This window comes from Nuphar pumila, chromosome 3 (genome assembly GCF_984573655.1).
Source record: "Nuphar pumila chromosome 3, dmNupPumi1.hap1.1, whole genome shotgun sequence".
In the NCBI taxonomy this organism is placed as follows: Eukaryota; Viridiplantae; Streptophyta; class Magnoliopsida; order Nymphaeales; family Nymphaeaceae; genus Nuphar; species Nuphar pumila.
Window position 1 is genome coordinate 15709361 of NC_143251.1, and position 21769 is coordinate 15731129.

Sequence of the window (21769 nt, forward strand, 5' to 3'; positions counted from 1 at the left end):
CCATGATTCTCAGTGATGGGAATCCAGATTCTCATGATATGAGAATCTCATTTCCTACTCAGGCTGAGTCTCGATTCCCATGACTGGGAATCCCAATTCCTTCAGGAATATTGATTCTCTTGAGATGGGGATCCCTATTCGTTTAAATGGAAATTCTGACTCGCATGGCTGAAATCGTTCAGAAATCTCGATTCTTATGGTCATACAAATTTACATATCGATTCTGCATACAGCTTCTTACTCGCTTTCGGATTTCTAAATCCTCTAAAAATTTGAAATAACCACTTCCTAATTCTGATTCCCGTTCCCAAGAGCCAATAAGGAAAAGTTTAGCTTGAAGTAAGACTAAAACTATTCCTAATCAATTATGTAAATTTATTTTCCTAAAAAGACAAACCTAACTATTTTTCACCTTATCCAGACTGATGATATTATTGAGATCTTCATCTTCACCCAATCTAAACACTAATCATACCACTGACTATCAAGGTCATTGCAAAAACTTCTAAAATAAAAAAATCCATGGTTTTCATAAATATGAAAAAGTTTATAAAAAAATGTTGACAATTATTTGGCCAAGTAATTGGGATGAAATGCATATTAAACGAGTATCCCAAAACTGATACATAATATATAAAAACTGTGTGGACACGAGTGAAATCTTTTATCAAGGGATGATTACATCAAACATTTGCATTAGGCTCAACCTTACAGCTTATAAAATGAATTCACATTTTTTTTTATAAAAGAAAGAGGTTTAATGACATATTTTGTTTATTGAAAATAACTATTAAAAAACAATCTATGCAGCTTGAATACACACTTCTTTTTCCAACACCAACAAGGTTGGGAATTGAAATCTGACAGCATCTAAGAATGGAAAATGCCATTTTGTTTCATGGGTGTTGAATCTTTTCTGAAGTCATTCTCATAACCCAACGCTAGTGATGTAAATATATAGGATTTTGTTGAGATATTTGAATGACTAACTATCGATTAGTTCTTCCAGTGTGCTTAGCCAAACAGGTAACATTTGGCATGAGGATTTCAGATCCAAACCAGTAACAGTCCAAATCTGACTATATCAGATGTAAAATTTATATATCATAAGGAATTAGTTAATTGATTGAGTTCGAACTGTTTATGTAAAAGAACTCAAGCAATGAGGGACAGATATTCAACTTTCCCAATTCAATTCTGGAAGTCATGGTGCAAGAAACTGGCATAAGTACCCCCAGCCTCATGGGTGCCACCACAACGTTCGAGAAGAGGGCCACAATTATGGCCGTCTCTCTCATCAGTACATCCTCATCCTTCACCATGGTGGCTGAATCATGTGCAGGTAAGGAAACTAGCAACTGTTAGGACAACCAACAGCCATGATTAAAGTTTAAGAAGATAGTTGGGAGATAATTGTGCAGAGAATATACCCCTCAACTAGCATCCTTTTATCTTAATAATTAATTTATCATAAATGGTCCTTTGACTAGGGAATGCAGGTTTGGTTTGGTTCAAACTTCAAAGGCTTTGTTTTTTGAATTTTCAAAACAATGCATGAGGGAGGTAGGAGGGCCCTTATAAATGTACACTGCCCATGTGCCTCAAAGTTGTTCATATGGTGCTGTCTAACATTTAAAACAATGAAAGTGGGGCAAAAATGGGATTAAAAACAATAAAACTGGGGCCCTTAATGATTGAATAAGTAATGGGTGCCAGAGATAGTGATTTTTTATGTCACAGTGTTGTGATTTCTTTTTCCTCTTTGAAAACTATTAAATAGATCTCGATTCAATGAAGGCAGAATAACAAGGATCTCTAGCCCTGTACCAACATCGATTGTAGTCATGGCCTGCTATAGATGGTTGATTTTTTCCTAAAACCAATATCCAGATATCTACTTCTGAAAAAAATATGCATCACATGCAATGATAAAGTTCGGCACTCTTCAACAATAATTTCTCTAACCATCAACAGTGATTTCACGAGTCACAAATGGGAAGAAGAGTAGAAGTAAACTAACAACCCTCACCAACAACAAGCAAGACCAAGCGATTCCAAGAGCAAGACTTATCATTTCCTTTCTTGTCAGAAATCAACAAGTTTGATGAACAAGGGGGAGTAGAGATAACTCTCACTAAAAACTGAGCGAGACCAAGCGATTCCAAGAGCAAGACTCATCATTTCTTTTCTTGTCAGAAATCAACAAGTTTGATGAACAAGGGGGAGTAGAGATAACAACTCTCACTAAAAATTGAGCGAGACCAAGCAATTCCAAGGGTAAGACTAGTCATTTGCTTTCTTGTCAGAACTCAATGCGTTCACATACAAGGGATCAATTGTTTTGTTGATTGTGGCAGATGCAGAATCACATAAAAAAGAAAAGCAAGGAAAAAAAAGAAAAGAAAAGAGGAAAGGATCAAAGCATGACGAGAAAAGATATCATATTTCTGCCCTATACAATAATTGAACAGAAATGTGATCACAAAAAAAATCCAGGATTCTTATCCTATCAAATTAAATAACACATTGTACACCCAACATCTTTACTTCTTACCAGAGTCCAATAAATACACGCATAGTAACTCACCAACTTGAAGATGGTGCCCGTAAAAACAGATGAAAAAGCAGAAAGTAAACTAGTTATTGCCAATAGACAGGAAATCCTTCAGCCTCTGCAGAGCATCAAAAGATAATAATGGGGATGGCTGAGAAGCAGGAGGAGGAGAAGGGTACCCTTCAGAGACATGCTCATCAACCATCAACCTTACCGATTTGAGGGACAGAGGGTGAAAACGGGCACCCCACTCTGCCAGGAAGCTCTTGAGGCAGTCTGCCTTCTCTGAGTCGTTGAGGCTCGCCCATCTCTTCCTCATATCCTCCGCTCTGATACCCACGTGCTCGCACAGGGCACCGAACAGAAGGGCCCTGCTTTTCTTCATGGCTTCCGTCCTCTGAAGCCCGGAGACTCTGTGCTTCATCGTCTCCGCCCTCAGCTCCGCCTCGAGCCTGGCATCTTGGTTGCTGCAGCAGATGGATGTCGATGTTTTGACCCTTGGAGTCGATGGCGTGACTCTTTCTCTTGGGAATTCTACGGATGTTGGGTGTGCAGAGGGGAATTGAATGAGTTGAGGGCACGGCACCAACGCCATTTGGTGGTTGGTCGTGGTAATTTGCAGGTTGGGAAGAGGATTCCCTTTGATGGGTTCTCTTCTTTTCCCTCTTTCAAGCAAGAACCATGTGAGAATCCCGGGGTGGAAAGAGAATTCCTTTTGATGGGTTCTCTTCTTTCCCTTCTTTCAAACCAGAACCATGTGAGAGAATACAGGTTGAGAAGGAAGGAGCACGATAGGGTTTTTTTTTAAGCCTAAATTGGGTTTCGGAGAGTTTAGCTTTGGGGTTTGGGGCTTGGGGGCAGTGCCCTAAAACTTTTACCAATTATAAAAGTACGGTAACTAATTAGTTGGCAATCTGCTCTCTTTCTAAGAAACAGGATACAACGCCATCGAGGCACGTTTATAAGATTGAAAATTTTTATCTTTTTTTATACGCGGCCTTGTGATGAAGTTGCCTTGTTTTTTAGATATTTCTCATATTTTGTGAAACAAACCAACGTCGATTCAATCCTCAAAAAACAAGCTTACAAAGGATTAGCTTGGCATACAGAGTCGAGTTTAAAGGCATCCTTAGTTTTGAGAGTGCAAACTAGGGGTGGGCAAATGGCCCAGCAGTCCGATGCGCCAAGCCGACCCTGCTCGGGCCTGAGTTATTTATTAATTTTTCATAATATAAAATTTTCAAAAATTAAGTATTACACAGTAACTTGGATAACTATTATTATTTACTTAATTAGTGGCATGAAAACTTGCTATTTATTAATTATTATTATTATTTACCTAATTAGTTGCACTAATTAGGAATTAATTGCATGGGAACTTGCTATTCTCTCGTTAACTCATAATTTCAGTCAAGCATTTATGTATTGTAAGATTGAGTCAGGCCGGGCCGAACTTGACTGGCTTCACATTGGCCTGTTGGGCCAATTGGCCGGGCCATAGGCTTCTCTTCAAACCTGAGCTTATTAAGAACCGGGCTGGCTCGATCAACGGGCCAGGCTGGGCCAATGCTCAACCCTATGAGGAACGGGGTAACCATGGGAGACCTAGTCATGGTGGCTATGCTTGACATACTTATGATCTCAATGGTGTAAATCTGTTGCACACCTTTGCCCTCAAGAAGTTGCCGAGCAAAGTGTATAATGCCCTTGCCCTTTCTTATATGCAAGGGGTTAACTGTCATGAGAATGGAACCCTGGTCACCAACCTAGTAGACAAGTCTCCCTCCCACTGTGTCAAACCCCTTGTGACTTCTTTTGGGAGTGTTTGATGCTTGAGAAAATAAATAGGGTGAGGATAAAAACCACCATTTTTTACGGTATAGACACCTGATTTTGACCAAATAGTCTTTTGAACAATCTCTTTGAAAAAATTGTTTTGAGTTATTTTCAATTTAAAATTAAATTAAAGTATATTTTTTACTTTCAAAACCATATTCTCTAAGGGTTTTGACCAAAAGATGAATTAAATTAGAAAAACTTAGCTTTCAAATAAGACAAAAGTCAGGTCAATTCGACATTGGAGTAAAGAGTTATGACAAAAAACAAGGTAACATGTCAAAAGTTCTGTTTTTAGGTAATGCCCACTTCGAATATATTTTTTATCATAAAAACTATTGAATTTAGTTTTAAACTTAAAAGATAAATTAAATAAAGAATCTTAGTTTTCTAACACATCAAACTTTGTCTCAATCTGACTGACGCTCTATAAAGAGTTATAGTCAAAATAAGTTAGCATATTATAATAGATCTAAAGTGTTACCCATTTGAAAAGTAAAAATCTAAAATTTCTCTATTCAATTCATAAAAAGCTTTTAAAAGCATCATACACGACCTTGAATTTTTTCTCATTATCTTAGAGATAAGTTATTCATCTCCTATAAAACGTTTAGAAACTATTCAATAAACCTAGACAGCATTATAATGAATCTCAAAAACTCATCATAGTTTAAAAAACCTTAGCATCTAAGTAAGGTTGTTCCAATCAATAGGAAATAGCCTTATAGACATTAACTAATAAGATTGTACCATGCAACATTCTCATCCAATCATATTCAAACCAATAAAATTATGATTCATACCCGTCTCAAAATCTATAAATATAGATCAACTAATTTAGTTCAACAATCTAGAACTATAGTAAGGAAGTCATGTCACATTGAGAACCTAACCAACTTAAGTATCTTCATTTTGTCGAATCTACTTGCCAAATTTAATTGTAGATCACTTGTCTTAAGATCCATTCCGTTGAATCCAAATCTTCTTAAGCATTTTGCTTTACAGGGTACTGTCAAATTTGTCACCCGTCTAAGTTGATACCTTATGTGGGTTACCTAAAGCCTGTGGTGAGATCACTTTCTTCTTCTTATTTATTTATTTATTTTATTTTATTTAATATGTGTTTATCTTTAATTTCATATATTTGTCTTTGTTTCATAATCTCATCAACCTCGCATTTTTATAGGATTGAAGTATGAGATATGAGCCATCCTGCAAGTCACGACCCAATTATCAAGGATTTTGATCCCGTGGTACAGCTGATCCATGCTCAGTGAAAGAGGAAAGGCACTCAGTTTGAAGAGCAAACTTCACATCTCTCGTTCTTTTCAAAATCCAAAGCCACTTTGAATCCAAAACCATTTTCAAATTTACTAGGTTTTTCTTTTTAAAATTTTAGGGATCCATATGTGGATCCACACATACATTTAAAAGCGGGAAAAAACTCCTATGTCTTTTTGTTGGGGCAATTTGGGGTTTTATGGTGTTTAGTTTGGACATCTGTAGAATGATGTTACAAAGATACATCGATAAGAAGATATGTGATGCGAGTTTGATTCACAAGTTCAAGAAAAAAAAACAAGAAATAAAACATGAGGTCACAATTTTTAATTAATAAATTTTTATTTTTTAGTATTTTAATAGCAAAAATGCATTTCATTAAAATAATACCAAGAATGAGAAATTTCTATATGAAGTGTGAACACTAGAATCTTGTCATGCTATTCCAAATGAAACAAAAGTTTCATATGAAATGCTCATATATATTTTTTGTATGAATTTACCATCTGTATATACGAAAAGCTTCTCCAACTAAACCGATGGAGAAACATGGGTGAATTTTTTCATAGTGGAAAGTCAGATTGAGAAATGAGCTGAGCAAACCAAACATGAGGTGTTCAAACTCAGCTCATTATTGTAGTGAAGTCAAACTGAGCTCGAGCTCATGATAAGCTTGAGCTAAACACACCAAGTTCGAGCTGGTTTGTTTACCGAGAAAGAAAAAACATTGTTCCAAAATAGGGATGGCAGTGGACCGGGGCAAAACATGGCCCCGCCCTGCCTTGCCCCATTTAGACCGGGGATGGAGGACATGAAATGGGGATGTAGGTTAAAATCAAAACCTGTGTGGCGATGGAGGCGGGGATGGACTTGCACTTTTCTCTGCCCCATCCCCACCTCCAATCCCCGCCTTGCCCTGCACCGCTCCATCCCCGATCCTTCTTTAGGGATGGCAGTGGATCGAGGAAAAACGGGGCCCCACCCCACCTCGACCCATTTGGACTGGGGATGGAGGACATGAAAGGAGGATGGAGGCGGGGATGAAGGTTAAAATCAAAACCCCTGCAGGAATGGAGACGGGGATGGAGGGGAGGATTTTGAGATGGGGCGGGGGTGGAGACCTTGTCCCACACCCCCTCCCCGGTCCACTGCCATCCCTATTCCAAAACTGAAAGTAATAGAATTTGAACACTAAAGCTATTGAACCAAGCTTAAGCTAACTTGTTTATTGAACCAATACATTGTTTCAAAACTAGAAGACATAGGATTTGAACTCCAAACCTGTTGCAAGCAAGCAAAAAACTTCTAGATGTAAAATATATCTAGAATATATTTATTACTAATTCAAGAGCCTGTATGAGCCGAACGGAGCCAAATACCTGTTCATGTTTGGCTTGGCCAACCTTTTTTATGAGGTTGAATGAGCTTTTTACGAGCTGAGCCACAAGTGGCTCATCTCGTTTCCTAGTGCCAACTCCAGGTACTGACAACCAAGGGCAAGGAATCACATGGAATACAAAGTGAAACGGTGCACAAAGTATAAATTGTATGGAGGCCATCTGATTGCCTTGAAATGAAACTGCTGTTGAAGCAAAAATATTGAGAAAATAGACCTGAGAGGGGGCAAAAAGTACATTGACAGAAAATGCCCGAGGAATTTGTGCGAAGCAGACATAGTCCTCACCCTTTTCATGTAATCTGGTCTCTTTTCCAGGCCTTTTAGAGCAAAAGACATTGATATAATCCTGGATCCTGGGTGACCCACCCTAACCTGCCATTCTAAAAGATTTCTCCAGGAATACAATCGTCCCCCAAAGGCAGAACATGCAATGCTTACCTGCAAAATCCTACAAAGAGAAAAGCCATATGAGGTGTTGATCGCAGGCCACATCACTTTCCGCGGAGACACTGACGGACTTCCACCCGTATAGGTTTCTGCTTTTTTGCTTCCGGAGTCGTTCGATGAAGTCAAGTAAATGAAATCTTTTTTGCCTACCAATTGATACATCGATTTTCCAATCTGGAAATCCATGTCAAAACCACGCAACATGTTTGCTTTGGTCATAGGTGGGGATGAACAATAACAGCTGAGAAAGTAGATGTGATGGTTAGTCACAAGGTCAATCTTGTGACCAATTTTCACAAGATTCAAGGCAGGAACAATCACAGGTTGTACTTTTCTCATGTTTCACTTTGAGAAAGTGTTGTGATTGTGATTTGCAATCACACGATCTTGAGAAAATCTAAGAATCACAGGACATTGCAAACACGTTCTAAGATTAGAATGTTTCCCTGTTGGGGGAAATTGCTCTAGTGTTCAATGGAAACTGCAGGGCAGTTTCGAGTCACTTCGACCCATCCCTAGCTATTGGGCATCAGGTACAATACAGTTATAGACTACCAAACAAATGAGGTCCACCGAAGGCCACAAGAGGGATTGAGGTGTAATTTTTTCTAGGAATGCAACTGATCTTAGCTGTTGCAACCTAAGACAGTCCCAGGCAGCTCACTAGGGCTTCACTCATCTGGTTGGAGCAACTTGTGAATGTCACTAAGCTGAAGGGATGTCACGAGTGCGACTCCCACAGATGTGCATCCCTTGCCACAAGGCTGATGCTGGATTTAATCCTTGGTGGACATGGGGGACCTGGAGTTTTTACATCATTGAGTCTGCGAGTGGGTGAGGTGGTTTTTCCTGGTTATTTGAAAAAAAAAGACAACCCTAGGGCAACTACACATGCTTGTGTGCCAAGCTGCAAGAGTTTTTTTGACAATGTTTTGTAGCCTACTTCTCAAAAGGAACAGAAACAATTCCAAGAACACACGAAGGATACCTCAGTGTCATAGGAAACAGATAGTTATGCACGGAAGAAATGAGAAAAATGAACCACAAAATTTCAAGACAGTATAGCTCGAGTTGCTGGCCATTACTTGCCTCATGAATAAGCATCACTCCACATTTTACTCCAAAGATAATTAGACCACACACACACAGCAAAATAACAAAATAACATACCAAAAAACAAAATCCACATAGAAAAGATTCATTAATTAAACAGATAACTGGAGCGAGAAAGCTACCAACTCTGGCTTTCTGCCAAGAACACCCTGTTCATGCTATTTTACAATGTAAATGAAAAAAGAAAAATGACAGTGGCTTGGAAATTACGACCATGATGATGGCCATCTTGGTTTGAGCTTTCCAATTAATAAGCAAGCTTCAATGACTAGGTAGTGAATAAAAAAAGTAAAACAATATAAAATAAAATGTGACCTAGTTAAATTCGACGAGGCTGTTCATACATCTGCTCCATAAAGAGAAGAGCTCCGTTGCCATGAGATTAATCCGCTACTGGAAAATAGAGATATCATGCCTTCTCAAAATTATAACTAATCAGTGCTGCAAGAATGTCTACCCACGTGTCTGGCACTCCACGCAAGCACCAGTGCATGCAATCCTGACCCCATACAGCCACTGCATCTTTTCTTCCTAACCAAATTGCTGGATGCGCATCAACTCTGAACTCACTCAAATGAGTCAGATCAAGCAGATGAATATCTGAACCTAACAAACTCTGCTTGATAATAGAATTCACTTGTCTTGCTTCTCTATTCACCCCATTTTTCTTCGGATCAAACCAAATTTCAATCTGTCAATACATCAAATTGTTTTAAAATATCAACAGTAATAACAATTTTCAGTATTTAATAAAAGATCACATAATATGATGTAGTTACGTATACCTCACCATCATCAAGAGGATTCTTGAATAAGCAGCTACCATTTTCGTTCCACTCACCACCATAGAAATGCCTTGGGGACTGAGTGCGCCACAACTTGAGGACCCTTTTAGGGACTACTCTTTCAATGTAAGGCACCATATTTTTGAGAACTTCCTGTATCCCATCTCTTATACCAAGGTGTGGAAGTATTTGGCTACCCTTTTTATAAAATACAAGTGGTTTCTCCTCTGGAAATTTGTTTTTCCCCCACCTGATTCCCAAAATCAAGAGGTAAAAAGGCCATAAATTTATATATTACTCAGTCAAATCATGCATATTTAGAAGCAATTATATGAAAAAAAGAATATCTGCAAATGAAAGGAAACAACTGAGAGCTGGTATGTGCTTAAATAGAAGGAGGAATCCAGTAACATCTAAAATTTCTTACATGAAAGTCTAAAATTCCATCTTTTAACAAAGTAATGTCAAGGAAAATATATAACAAAATAGATCAAGTGGAACTGTCAGACTGAGCATTAAGGAGAACTTTTCTTATCTTTAAGCATTTCATAAGCAATAGAGGATGAAAACTTTGCAAGGGCATTACCCAATTAAACAAACTGAATGAAAGATTCATAGCATATGCAAATGACTGCACAATAACCGAAGGAAAAAAACACCACCAACCATATGATCGTAATAATAACACCACCTCTTGCTCCAGCAGGAAAGAGACAAACACTCCGCATATGGCAGTAACAAATGCATCAGCCCATGATTAAGTACAGTGATAATGATAAAAACAACGACAACAACAATAAAGACAATAACCTCTTTTTATTGCTGGAAAGTAGCAAGAATTCCATACATGAAAGCAATAGATGTATCGGCCTGTGGTTATGAATAGGGGTGTCAACGGGCCTGGTTTACCCAGACCTGAAGCAAGAATTCCAAACATGAGAGCAATAGATGTATCAGCCTGTGGTTATGAATAGGGCTGTCAACGGGCCTGGTTTACCCGGACCTGACCTGGACCAAACCCTATAGGATCCGGGTATGGTGACAAATAAGAAAACCCGATTAAGACCCAGATCCAGACCCGAAGGTCCGATTAATACATGGACCCAGGTATAGTTTGTGAAATTTTATACCAGACCCGGGTCCGACCCGAGTTCCAATTAAGACCCACAAATTTTCAATGTAAAAATTATAAAAAATATTATTTTACCAGGTATGGTCCGGGTCTGGTTCATGTAGTTCTTATCGGGTCGGGTATGTTTCTCTTATAGTAGACCCGATTAGACCTGGGTCCGGACCTGATACCATACCCAAAAATCTGGTCCAAGTCTGGTTCCACCTGGGTCAGAACCAAACCCGACCCGTTGACACCCCTAGTTATGAACTAACTGATATAATTACAAGTCCAATATCAGCCTGGGGCTTTATTATTAGCCTGGGAAAGAAGCATGAGAAATAGTTGAGGTTAAAGAGGGCCAAGAAACTACATTGGGCAAATAGAAACTTCGACCAGGAATCTGTAGCTCAAAATAAAAGGAGGCTCTATCAGAAGACCTCACGTGACACCTGTAGAATATGATATCATTGATACTGGAGAATTTCTACAGATAAAGGGATAAAAGAAGTTGGCCTCAAAAGCCTTATGATGGTAGAAGACATTAAAGCTCTTCAAATTTGTGGTTAAAGCTCAAAACAAATATCTTGAATCATCTCATCCAATTAACCTGATCAGAAGGGCTGTTAGCATAATATTGTGAAGGGCAAACAGTTCTTGTTGCTTATGACTCATTCCAAGACAGATATTCTGATCACTATTTTACATTCACTAATTAGTCAGCAGACAAGTGTGATACAATGAAAGACTAGTGTGATGCATTGGTTTACCCAAAAACAGTGGATGATATGATTTTAGGCATCTCTGATCACTTATAGAGTGCCTAGGTATCAATCGAGAATGGGGTTCGATGGGTTGCCCTTGCTTAGCACTTGATGCAGCCCACGTCGGAGGAGGAATGAAATCAGAAGCCCACCGTGAATCGGTGTGGCCCAAAATCTTTATTATTCTCAATAAGTTCCAATAATCAATGGGGCAAACAACCAATAGTAAAGGAATAAAGGAAACCAGAATGAAAATAACAAGGAATAAGCAAAAAGAACAGAAAGAAGAGACGGCTGAAGCTTTTCCAAACAATTTGCCCACGCAACCCTAGGCGTGGGCCTTTTAAAGGCTATTTACTGGACCCGGGTCGCGGGTCCAGACTTGGATCCGAACCGCGATCCGGGTCAACTTCCATTTGCTGCTGGTTCTGTGACGTGTGAACTCCACCACGCCTGGAGTAGGTGCACAGGGGTACCTCCCTGCGTCGTGGCTCCGTCCCTGCAAGGGGGTCATACACGCGAAGCCGCTCATCTGTCCTTTGTGGCGGATCGGGTGGCACGATGGGCCCAATCGGGTCCTGCCCTACATCATTCTCCCCTGGTTGGGAAGAAGTCGGCTCTGACGACTTGTTGTTGCCACAGTAAGCATATAGATCAGCCACGTTGAAAATAGGGGAAATATGTCAATCATCGGGCAGCTCAAGGAGGTAGGCATTCGAACCCAATCGATGAAGTATCCTAAAAGGGTCATACTTCTTAGGACTTAATTTGCTATAGGTGCCTACAGGAAAATGCTCTGGACGCAGATACACCCAGACGAGTTGACCGACCTGGAGGTGGACATCACGACGACCCTGATCTACGAAAGCTTTGTAGGCCTCGTAGCTTTCGACAAGTTTGGCACGGACTTGTCTGTGAATGTCACGCATATATTCGACAGCATCAAAAGCATCCGGAGCTAGAGCTGAAAGATCTGACACAGGGGCTAGGTCAACGACATGGGTGGGTGACCGACCATACACTACTTGGAATGGAGATTTACCAGTAGAATGGTTAATGGAGTTGTTATATGCGAACTCGGCTTGGGGCAATACGAAGTCCCAAGTTTTGACATTTTCCCCCACTAGGCTCCGTAACAAATTTCCTAAGGTGCGGTTCACAACTTCGGTTTGGCCATCGCTCTGGGAGTGATACACACTACTGAACTGAAGCTTAGTCTGCAACAGGGCCCATAACGATTTCCAAAAGTGACTCATAAAACGCGTGTCACGATCAGAAGTGATTGTGTGGGGTAGACCATGGAAACGGGCAACGTCCTTGAAATAATAGGACGCGACTAAAGAGGCATCGGTGGTTCGCTTACACGGGACAAAGATAGCCATTTTGGAGAACCGGTCAACAACTACTAAAATTGAATCAAAACGACATGGTGTTCTGAGGAGGCCCACGATAAAATCTATGGATACGTGCTCCCACGGCCGTTCAGGAATGGGTAACGGAGTATACAGACCACTATTCTGACGATGACCCTTGGACACTTGACACACATGACATCCTTGGATGAACTTGACAACATCTTTGCGCATTTTGGGCCAAAAATATCGTTCATCTAAGAGAGCGAACGTCTTATCATGCCCGAAATGCCCTGCTAACCCTCTTTCATGTAATTCAGAAATCAACTGAAGCCTAAGGGAGAAATCGGGCACACATAATTTGTTTTCACGGAAGAGGTAACCATTATGAATACAAAAACGAGGGTCGAGGGTGCGATCTGAAGAAATGCACCCTTCCCAGACTTGGTGAAAATCAGGGTCCGTGGGGTATAATTCCTTGCATTGTTCGAAGCCAATGACCTGCACTGACATAGTCATCAGAAGGTTGTTCTTCCTACTAAGAGCGTCAGCCACCTTGTTCAGGGTACCAGATTGATGGCGAAGCGAAAAGGTGTACTCTTGCAAGAAGCTGACCCACTTGGCATGACGAGCACTCAACTTCTTTTGACTATTCAGATACTTCAATGCCTCATGGTCCGTGTATAAGACAAATTCCTTATAAATGAGATAATGTCTCCAATAACGAAGGGCTTGTACCATGGCATAAAACTCAACATCGTAAGTGGAATACTGGCACCTGGCCTGAGTCAACTTCTCACTAAAGAAGGCAACGGGTCTACGATTCTAACTCAAGACTGCGTCAATCCCCACTTTGGAGGCATCGCACTCAACCTCAAAGACTGCACTAAAATCAGGGAGGGCTAAGACAAGAGCACTGGTCATTTTTTCTTTGATGATCGTAAAGGCTTTTCCAGCCGCGGGCGTCCAATGAAAGCTAGTACCCTTTAGGCACTCCGTGATGGGGGCCATGAGGGTGCTAAAATTTCTCACGAAACGTCGGTAAAAAGTGGCTAACCCGTGGAAGCTACGGATCTCTCCTATAGTCTTTGGGGTAGGCCAATCGACAATCGCGCGGACTTTTGCAGGGTCGGCCTTGACTCCATCGGATGACACAATAAAACCTAAGAACACAACACTGGACGTCATAAACTCACACTTTTTTGCATTGGCATACAAATTTTCCTTCCTCAAAATTTCTAAGACTTGACGCAGGTGACTCAAATGATCGGACAATGACGAACTATAAATCAAAATATCGCCAAAGTAGACAACAACAAACTTCCCAATACACGGACGCAAGACTTGGGTCATCATGTTCATGAAGGTACTTGGGGCATTAGATAACCAAAACGGCATGACTAACCACTCATACAATCCATCACGTGTCTTGAATGTCGTTTTCCACTCATCCCCTTCCCGTATACGAATCTGGTGATATCCGCTTTTTAAATCTATTTTAGAGAAAATGGAGGCACCAGATAACATATCAAACATATCGTCCAAACGGGGAATGGAAAAACGGTATTTGACTGTGATGTGATTGATCGCACGGCTATCCACACACATGCGCATGGACCCATCTTTCTTAGGAGTGAGTAAGGCGGGTACTGCACAAGGGCTAACACTCTCGCGAATGAAACCCTTTTGCAGTAATTCCTGAACCTGTCTTAATAACTCGGTATGCTCAAAGGGGTTCATGCGATATGCGGGAAGGTTGGGTAGACTCGACCCTGGCACAAAGTCAATGGCATGCTGGACTACCCTCGTCGAAGGTAATCCATCAGGTAGGTCATCCGACATAATGTCGGGATACTCCTCTAGAAGAGGGGCAACGTCCGCAGGAATGGACACTGACGAACTCATCACGGGCTTTGCCACCAGGGCATAACAATAGCCATCTTCCTGACAATGGTTCAAGAAAAGCCGGTACGAGAGGCCTGCTAGTCGGGGGACTCGCTCAGGTTTGTCCACGGTGGGAAAGCCGGTCTCCTTGATAGGTAGAAGGACTATCTTATGGCCATTAAAGATAAAAGAGTATGTGTTCTTGCGGCCATCGTGAGTTGTCTGGCGATCAAACTGCCAGGGATGTCCCAAAAGGATGTGACACGCGTGCATAGGGGCTACATCACACCACACCTCGTCGTGGTAGTGTTCCCCCATGGAAAACCGGACTAGGCATCGCTGAGTGATGGGGACCTCGTTTCCTTTCTTGAATCAGGCCATCTTATAGGGTTGGGACAACTTCTCGGTGTTGAGTTTCAAGGTAGAAACCACACTCTCAGACACCATGTTCTCGCATGCTCCGATGTCAATGATAACATCACAAACGTGACCCTCACAGTTGCACCGGGTCCTAAAAATGTTATTCCTTAACCATTTCGATGGGGCCGATTTTCGGGGTGTGGTCAGCACATGACGGATGGACAACAAACTTTCGACGTTACCGTCGAACTCTATAACTTCCCTCTCATCCTCGTCTTCAACTAATGACTTGTTGTCACTATCACTCTCACTCGCAGATGCGGACTCAACAATTCCTTCAACAAGATGGGTGTTCTTGCTCACGGTGGGACACTTAGACGCGACATGCCCTAACTCCTGACATCTAAAACAACGAAGGGTCGACTCACTAGGTTTGGCTTTGGACCGGGAGTGGAAAGTTGGGCCTGACTGGTCAGGTTTGCTAAAGTCTGCATCACTAGGGGAGCTTGCTCCCCTGGTTGGGAAACCCGACTTAGGTCGACTGGTGGGTTCACTACGGGAAGTTCTATATTTTTGCCTCCTTTTCAGCTTGTCATCGATATTCATGGCGTAACTGCTGGCCTGATCTAATGTCTCAACTGTGACACAACTAAAATCATCAGAGATAGCAGGACGGAGACCCGAAATGTACCTCGTGACCTGCTGGCGGGTTGTTTCCTCGATCTGCACACGCAGGGAAAGACGATGGAACTTTGCAGTGTACTCTGCTACAGTTTGGGAGCCTTGGCGCAGGATCAGGTATTCCTTGTAGGCTCGCTCGGCGTGATCCGAAGGCACGAATTTTGACTGCATCAATCTTTGCATTTCCTCCCATGACTGTACGCGCTCTAATCCCTGTCGCTCCCTCGATCGTTGTAGCTCCACCCACCATGTCTGTGCTAGGCGTCTGTAAACACCCCAAATTTTCCTCACTCATTCTCAAACAATCCTCCTCAGGCAATGCCAACCCTGTCAGGTCAGTGTAGGAGTCAAACCCCGAGTCAGTTTCAGAAAATCACCATTTTACCCATTTTCATTAGGAAAATTATCATTTTACCCCTAGGTCATCCCGGACCCCAGTCAGTCGAAGTCAACCAAGCTCATTGGTCAGTTCAAGACAGTTAGAATATCAGTCATCTCAAGCTCATCTGAGCTCACAATGAACAGACCATTTTCATTTCTGACCATTCCTGCCAAAATGGGATCATTTCTTCAAAAATGAGCTCATTTCTCACTTGAATCCAAGCCAATTGTCTCTAAGTCAGTCATTCTCAGTCAGTCATGTTCCCCAGAGTCTAACTTGAGCTCACCAGGAGTTCAAGTGCTCCAGTTTCAGTTCAAAACCATTTCCAAGTGTCTAGGAGCCCATTTTAGTCCATTTTAGCTCTTTCAGCTGAAATTGAGCTGAGTTCAGTCAATTGAGCTAGTGTTCAAGCTTTGATTTTAGTTCATATCAGTATTACTGACCTTTGTTCTAGCTCAAACCCAGTTCAGGTTCGTAATTCACTTCACTCTAGTGATCATTCCGTACCATTTCTCTAAAAATGGCAGCTTTTCTTGAAAATTCAGTCGGAAAGGTCAGTTGAGTCAGTGCCTGGTCTGTTCATTTGAGTTCTAAAACTCTAAAACCCAGCTCAATCCAGTTCATTTCAGTTTAATCTAGCTCAAACCCTAATTTCTAGTGTCACTCTAGCTTGGCAGAGCTCGAAAATCATTTCTTCAACCATTTTTGCAAATTTTGTCAATTTTAACACTTTTTGAACTGATACAAGTGTCAATCGGGGTCTGACATCCAAAATTCTTCATTCAGAGTTAGCATTTCGCATAGCATTTCATGTCATTTCTCATCATTTCATATCATTTCTCAGCATTTCATAACATTTCATCACATTTCATTTCATTTTCGAAGTCCAGAACTCCAGTTTTATAAATTTCAATCCAGATCGAGTCTTAAAAGCTTTTAGAAATCAATTTGAAACCCTGGGTTTCCAAAATTAACATTTTTACCCCCGGGAGTCTAAATTTGGAAATATTTTCTCACAAGAAAAATAATCTGGATTTCTTTCAAAATCAAATTTTCAAATTCTACATTGGATTTGCTTCGCAATGGGGTATTGAACTTCAAAATCCGAGCTTGTTTCAAAAACTGCCAAAAATAGCTCGTTTCGGTTGGAAGCATTTTCTCGAGAAAAACAATCTGGATTTCTTTCAAAATTACATTTTTAAATTCTACTCTGGATTTGCTTCGCAACGGGGTATTGAACTTCAAAATCCGAGCTCGTTTAAAAAACTGCCAAAAATAGCTCGTTTCGTCTAGAAACTTTCTAAAAAGACTATTTTACCCCTCTAATCGTCAAAATGAATTTCAAATGTGGAATTTGGACCCGCTCTGAGATGGCCCATTTATTTACTTTTCTATTTTATATAAAAAAAAATGCTTCTTTTTATTTGTTTATTTTTGTTTTTATTGATTTTTATTTATTTTTATTTTTTTAGAAAGGAGGTGGGACCCACAAGGTGGTCACCCAAGCCTCCAGCCCCACTTTCCATTTTCTCATTTTTTTCTTTCCCTTTTCCTTTTTCCCTCCTTTTCTTTCTTTCCTTTCTTTTTCCCTTTTTTTTCTTTTTCTTCTTTCTTCCCTTTCTTTTCTTCCCTTTCTTTTCTTCTTCCCTTTCTTCCTTCCTTCCTTCTTTTTTTTTTCCAGCCATTCACGTAAGGCTGCCCAAAAAGGTCATTGATTATTATGAGAAACTTAGGTTTTAATTTTATGAAAACCTAAGTTATCAAAAGGAAAAAGGGGAACCTACGGCTGCCCGAAAAGAAAAGGAATTCACGCCTCCTCTCTCTCTCTCTCTCTTTTGGCTGCAGCCCTCCTTGCTGCATCTTCATCCAGCCAACAGCCACAGCACTTCCAGCCATTACCAACCTCCTTGGCAGCTTCATCTGCCATCTCTCTCAGCCACTGCCAACAACCTTCATCACCACCAATAGAAGCTGAACTTTCAGCCATTCAAGCTCCAGCCGGACCTCCTTCCTCCAGCCCTCTCCAGCCATTCTTTGGTAACAGCTGATCCTCCACTTTGCTTCAGTCCCTCTAGACGTTGCAGCAAGCCCCTTTGGGTAACCTCCATCTCCAGCAACCCCCTTCGTTGCAGCTGCTCCATTTTGTTGCAAGGAAGAGCTTGAGGTAAGGCCCCCACCTTGTTATATTTGGTTTGAATGTGTAATAACCCTTTTCCATGCCATATAATGATAGAATGTTGTCATAAATTGTTTCATCAACACAACGTGAATCAGTTTAAAACTGAACTCATGTTGGTGAAAGGTTTTAGTTGTGGATAAAAATAAAAACAAAAAAAAAGAAAAGAAAAGAAAGGGAAAATATGAAAAATACATATCTCATGTATAGGGGCTAATCAAACGATAAGGTCCATCCACTCAATGGATTGGATCTTCCGTTTCGCAAGCCAACAACAAAGAATATGTTGTATCCCCATTGATTTGTGTATTAGTTTTATATTTCATTATACTTTATGATAGAAAATGCATTTATGTTAGGATTGTTAATTTATTCCATTCATTTCAATGTACATTTCATTATGATCTAAGTTAGAATCCATAGAGTTCATTTCGGTACAAAGTCCATAGGTTATTTCATGTAAATTTTTGCATCTTTAAATTCTGTGAATTTTATTAATGTTAGATCTGTATGACTTTAGTTACTGTAAAAATTTTGATCTAATTATAAATCATTATTACCAAAAAAAAAAAAAAAGGTGACAATGGGTTTTAGACCTGCCTGGAATTTCCAATATTTGTTTTAGCAGACAAGATCAGTCAAGATCACCCTTGTGGGAGATCCGGATTGTCCTTCAAAAATCACAGTGGATTCATAATTAAATATACTAGTGATCTGGAAATTTTTAGGTATTTCCAAGTAGTTTTGATCTCTTACAAAAATCGGATTTCCTAGACCCCTGGGAAAATCTCGATTTTCCTTTGTCAGGGTATAGACAGGCTTTAATGCATCAAGTCCGCCAAATCTGTAACCTGTCTGCAAAAACTTTCAACATGAAAGTTGTTCCTAACATAATTTTCTATCATTTCCCAAAATTTGGGAATTTTTGGATCTGTTTCATTATTTTTCCCGGATTTTCTCTTTCTGTCTAACAGATTCCAATGTCCAGAAATTCCAGAGATTTAGGTCTCTGATAACAGTGTGGCCTTTTCCAAACCGTAACCCTAATCCCAATAGTGTCAAAAGATCAAATCTTACTCTGTCTGTCAGGGACATTTTCCCACAATTTAAGCCATTTTCCCATCTGTCTGACATTTTTCCCACATTTTCTACCGAAACCTGTCTGTTTCCTTCATTTACTAGAGTCGCCGGATTCCGATCCGACTTGCCGGAGTCGTACAGCTCCGACCATAGGTCAAAACCAGAAAGTGTAAAAATAAAAAATCCTTGAATTATTGTCCTCTATCACCCCATGAAATTTGGGAAATTTTTATAGAAATTTGATATCCTAAATCCCCTTTAGAATCAACATTTTAGGCAAAAATCACAAAATTTAGGGTTTTTATTTGAATTTCCATATTTAAAAATACAAAAAAAATTATATTTTAGAGATCCATTATGTTTATAGGGTTATTTTAGTTGTCCATGCAAAATTTGGTTTAATTCCAAGTTCATTTGCTCCATGTGTTAGTTTATCTTTAAATTCAGAAGCGAAAATCAAGTTAAATTTGATATTTTATGATATTTTCGCCATTTTAGGGTTTTTATCATGTACATGAGCATGTAGAATCATATTAGGGTTAATTTTAATCTCATTTGCATTTCATATTTTTCAATTTTGCAAAATTTATTTCAGAAAACCCTGGTTTCAAGGCCATAGTCTTGTTATCAGGGGTATTTTGGTCATTTTGACCTAAATTTCGAAATTTCAATTTCTATATCTCCAAAATTTCATGCATATCATCATATTTTATCATATTATGTTTGATTTATTTCATTTGATTTTCAAAATTCCAAAATTTATAAAAATTCTTTCATAAAACCCTGATTTCAAGGTCATCAGGGGTATTTTGGTCATTTTGAACCCCAATTTCGAATTTTCAAGTTTATTTTCAAAATTTATTCATTATTTATTATGTTTATATCAAAGGGGGGGTATGAATTTGGGTTTATATCTGGATAATATCCGATAATTTCTCATATTTTCGGATAAATTCAGAATAACCTACATTTTTGTGCTAACCTTGTTTTCTAGTTTTGCAGGAACATTCAAGAAGAAGACTTAGATTTTATTTTTTTTATTTCAATTCAATGTAACCTCAAATGTAATAATTTGGAATAAGAGTTACTTTTTTGCTTAGAATAGGGCTGCATTGCATATAGTTTAATTTATGCAAATTTCGATATTTGATGTATGATTCATGTGCATTTATTTCAAATCCACTATGATTTACACGAATGGCACGTGCACAAGCTTTTATGGAGTTTATAAACTCGGTGGGATTCGTATTTATGGCCATAGTCAGAATACGAAGAAAACCAAGATTTATGATCTTCGTATTAGCCACATTCAGCCTACACACTTAGGCTAACTTCAAAATGCACTGCATTTTTCAAAGTTTTAAAAGGATTTTCCAATTCCTCAATTGAAATTCTCTTTTAAACTCATATTCATTCATTCATATCATTCAAATTGCATTATTTTCAAATTCATTTTCCAATTTCAATTTCAGAAAATTCAATTTTCTCAAGAATTTCCAAGTCTTTCTCAGGATCTGATTTTCTCAAAATCCTAAGTTTTCAAATGACATTTCAAAGCATTTCCCAAGTTCAAATCAAGATTTTCCTACGTTTTCAAATTCTCAAATTTCAAAATCCCAAGTTTTCAGAAATCGATTTTCTCATATTTTCCAGTTTTCCTGAGAATTCATTTTCCATTTCAAAAGTCATTTTCCAATAAATTTCTTATATTTTCTCAAGATTCTCAAATCCATTTTCTCATAAAAGCAATTCTAAGTTTCCAATCTCAAAACCAATTTTCTCAGTTTTTCAAGCTTTCCTGAGAAATCACTTTTCAATGCAAATTTCTGATTTCCAATGAAATTCAATGATTTTCCCAAAAACTCCAATTTCAAGCACTTTTCCAATCATTTTTCCAAATGCATTTCAATTTTCCAAAGCAAACATCATAGTTTCTCAAACTTGCATTTTTTAAAAATTTCATAGCACAAGCCTGATTCTTTGTGCATTCTAGGAAAAATAGAGCATAATTTAGCTATTTGAGTCAAATTAAAGCACGTAATTGGTCCTTGGTTCAATTACCCCTGGTAAAGGCGCCAGGAACGGTTGAACCTCGTACCGACAGGCGGATCCCATTCCATGGAATTTTCCCGCAAATTTTCAAAACGGAGGCGAGTAAATTTTCAAAACAATTTTCAAAACTTTGGTCGAGTTTGACTCGCAAAATTCCTTTCTTTCTCGCAAGGGAGGGGAAAAATTTTGCGATGATAACAGGTTTGGCGACCGTGATGGGACCTGTCTTCGTCTGATCAATTATGTGCTTTGACTTAGCTCAATTATCAAAATCATGCTCTTTGAACTGTCAGCTTTTAATTTATGATATCATGTGAACCTAGGAGCCTAGACTTGAACCCAGCTGACATGGATTGCATGTAGACTAGGCATGGTTTGATAGGACCATATTGAGGAGAATTATGCATGCTCACTTAGACTTAGGTCTGAAATACAACACTCCTCAATCTAGGACTTGTATGAAAACAATGTTTGTTTCTTCAAAAAAATTTCAAAATTCTATCTCTTTAGGA

The 21769-nt window shown here is 39.4% G+C and overlaps 1 pseudogene; it reads right to left on the reverse strand.

Annotated features, from left to right (window-relative positions):
- Positions 1-8705: 8705 nt before the first annotated feature.
- On the reverse strand, positions 8706-17876 carry LOC149842111 (protein trichome birefringence-like 12 pseudogene; annotated as a pseudogene).
- Positions 17877-21769: the final 3893 nt, after the last annotated feature.